Source organism: Procambarus clarkii, chromosome 86, assembly GCF_040958095.1.
Source record: "Procambarus clarkii isolate CNS0578487 chromosome 86, FALCON_Pclarkii_2.0, whole genome shotgun sequence".
In the NCBI taxonomy this organism is placed as follows: Eukaryota; Metazoa; Arthropoda; class Malacostraca; order Decapoda; family Cambaridae; genus Procambarus; species Procambarus clarkii.
The window spans coordinates 1710798-1714516 of NC_091235.1; positions in this window are offsets into that span (position 1 = coordinate 1710798).

A 3719-nucleotide genomic window follows, 5' to 3' on the forward strand; every position below is an offset into this window, starting at 1 on the left:
ACAACTCAGTCTTTTGTAATTTATTGTTTATTTATGCTGTATTTGTACATGGTGACCTAATACAAATGCACAATTGAGTAAAATTATAACTAGTTTAGATTTTACATTTAGCTTGTGAACATTTAAATTAAGTTTGATATTTCAGACTGACCCTCTCAAATTTCTATGGTACGCAAATGAGAAGGTGGATTTTTCTGAGCCAAATGTGCACACCCAAAGATGCCGAACGAGGCGTTCACTCATGTGTACGATATTATGAATAGGGTTATTTCAGACCGGGGTTCCAAGGGGTCGTTATAGCCAGGGAGTGGTAATGGAGTACGAGATTCCATGACCTACAAAAAGCTCCTGTATTGCGTGCGTCTCAAATAGCCTCTGACAACCAAGTCCAATTCCTGGCCTGCACGGGTGGCTTAGTCTTTAAGTCCGGCGAAAATGCTTCTACTGACAGGAGAAAAGGCGAGGGCGTGCCTCTGACGCCTTAAAACCAGCTGCTCCGGGTAGATGGGACTCGATAGCCTGGGAAGGCAACTCATCTAAGGGAAGGAAAACCCTGATCTTAAACCTCCGCTGTCTTGCTGCCATACCCGTCTTCAGGAGTCAATATCGAGTAAAAATCCGGAGGTGGAGCGCGTAAGGCAGTTCGTTGTTCACTTCGACTTCGTTCTGGCAGCGCCTGCGACGGTGCTGGAACCATGTGTATTGGCATTTGCCTTTCCATTGGATAACTTCAGCAACGTGGAGAGGGGGAACCTGCTGCATGGGTAACAGCTTCTCCTCCATATCTACCTATCCAAGCTTTGCGCCCTGGAAAGGACATTTCAGCCTCGCCTCACAGCGTCGAACCAACATGGGAAGTGACATTCTATCAGTTTTAAGTCTTCTACTCGATTAGCAAAGAGTGCGACGCCAGGGGTTGCTTCCGATGGTGAGAGGGGGTCATCATGCCCAACTGGGCAGCCACCGCCTGCCTCAAGCTGGGCAAAATCCAGACAATAATATGTTGCCTCGCCACGGTCCGTTAACCTCACTGGGTGCGTGGGGTTTAGGGTGAAAACCGACAAGCGGCCCAACAACTTTGCATCAAGCAATACCCAACCCAAAAGGAAAATATCAACTGCCCTAAAGCTGGGCACATGGAACGTCAGAACATTGACACCAGGTTTCTCTGACGACCTGTAAGAAATCAACGACGCCCGAAAAACAGCCGTCATCGATAAAGAGCCTGTAAAAGATGGGAGCACTTCAGAAACGCTGTGTTCATCGCTGCCATGTCCACCTTTGGCAAGAAGACTAGCAGGTCGACAGACTGGTTCGAGGCTCACTTGGAAGAAATGACACCTGTTATCGAAGAGAAGAGAAATGCCTTGGCAGCCTACAAAGCCTGCCCAAGTCAGCGCAACTTTCAGATCCTTTGGGCCGTCCGCTGCAAAGTGCAGCAGAGCTCCAGGCGATGTGCCAACAACTATTGGATGCAGCTCTGCTTCCAGATACAGACTGCAGCAGATATAGTCAATGTAAAGGGAATGTATGACGGCATCAAGCAGGCCCTCGGCCCAATCCAGAAGAAGACCGCTCCCCTGAAATCTGCCACAGGCGAGGTGATTCAGGACCAGACACTGCAGCTGAAGTGCTAGGTCGAGCACTCGACACTCTGAGCTATATGCCAGGGAGAATGTGGTCACCGAAGACGCCCTTAGCGCCATTGAGTGTCTGCCTGTGTTAATGGAGCTCGACAGCGAACCAACCCTCGAAGAACTCAGTGAGGCCCTAGACTCCCTTGCTTTTGGCAAAGCTCCTGGAAAAGACACCATTCCTGCTGAGACCTTGAAGTTCTGCAGAGATAGCCTGCTCATGGAGCTGCATGAAATCCTCTGCCTCTGCTGAGAAGAAGAAAAAGAGGTGCCACAGGACATGAGGGATGCCAACATCGTCACGCTGTATAAGAATAAAGGTAACAAGGGCGACTGCAACAATTACCATGGCATCTCCCTCCTCAGTATTGTCGGAAAGCTGTTTGCTTGAGTCACATAGAAGAGGCTCCAAGTACTTGCAGAGAGAATCTATCCAGAATCACAGTGCGGATTCCAAGCTAACAGGTCCACCATCGACATGGTCTTTTCCCTCAGACAACTGCAGGAGAAATGCAGGGAACAGAAGCAGCCACTCTTCGTAGCCTTCATAGATCTGACGAAGGCGTTCGACCTCGTCAGCAGGGATGGCCTGTTCAAGATCCTCCCCAAGATCGGATGCCCACCCAAGCTCCTCAGCATCATTAGATCTTTCCACGAGAACGTGAAGGGCACCATGGTCTTTGATGGCTTAACATCAGACGCCTTCGGCATCCGAAGTGGAGAAAAGCAGAGCTGCGTCCTGGCTCCAACCCTATTTGGGATTTTCTTCGCAGTTATGCTGCAGCACGCCTTCGGATCTGCCACGGAAGGCTTCTACCTCCGAAACAGGTCGGATGCAAAGCTCTATAACTTCGCCAGGCTGAGAGACAAGACAAAGGTTCGGCTGAGGTGTCTGCGCGACTTCCTTTTTGCTGACGATGCAGCAGTAACCGCCCACTCAGCTGAAGACCTCCATCGGCTCATGACCCGCTTCAGTGAGACCTGTCAGGCTTTCGGACTCACCATTAGCCTGAAGAAAACACAGGTCATGGGACAAGGAGTGGACTCCCCACCTGACATTGGCATCTCCGATTACAAACTGGAAGTCGTTCACGACTTCGTGTACCTGGGCTCCACAATCTCTGACTCCCTCTCTCTTGATACAGAGCTAAACAAACGCATCAGTAAGGCATCTACTACCATGTCCAGACTGACAAGGAGAGTGTGGGCCAACAATAAGTTGACTGAGTATACAAAGATCCAGGTTTACAGAGCCTGTGTCCTGAGCACTCTCCTATATGGCAGTGAGCCTTGGACACTCTGAGGAGAGCTAGAATCACCACCATGTACACAGTGCTGAAGCAGAGACGAATAAGCTGGCTCGGGCACGCGGTGCGAATGGGCGATGGCAGGATCCTGTGAGACACTGGCCGCAGACTATTCAGCCTGGGTGCAGTCTGTTCAGAGAGGTCTCTCCAAGTTCGAGGAGTCACTTGCCAAGAAATCGGATGCAAAGAGACGGAGAAGGATAGCTGGTAGCCAGGAAGACAGACCAGAATCGGACTTCGTTTGTGCTCAGTGTGGGATGGACTGCCACTCTTGGATTGGCCCTATCAGCCACACCAGACGCTGCACCAGGATTGACAACTAGGGCGCAACTCCATAGTCTCCCGAGACTGAAGGATGCCTACTACTATATCAGGCCTGATTACCATTGTGAGGGAGGGCGGAAATGGGATATCCCTGGACAGCTGTTCTCATATGCAGCCTAGAAATGTATGAGGACCAACATACAATGTTGGGTTATGCTAAACCTTATTGGATTTGTGTGTAACCAAAACCACAGCAGTGACTAGCACATTCAAATGCTTTGGGATCACCTCCTCCCTTAACCAGATCGCTATGGAAAAAAATCTACGTGTGACTGTGCTTCAGGAGCTATAGTTATGAGAACTTCTCAAACAAGTGCCCAGAACAAACAGCTAAGTGCACCTTATGCTCAGGCACCCACAACTAGAGGGAATGCATTGCCACCACCTAGAAATGCACAATGTGCGGAGAACGGCACCCCGCCACTTTCTACCTCTACTCAAAACAAAAGGAGGA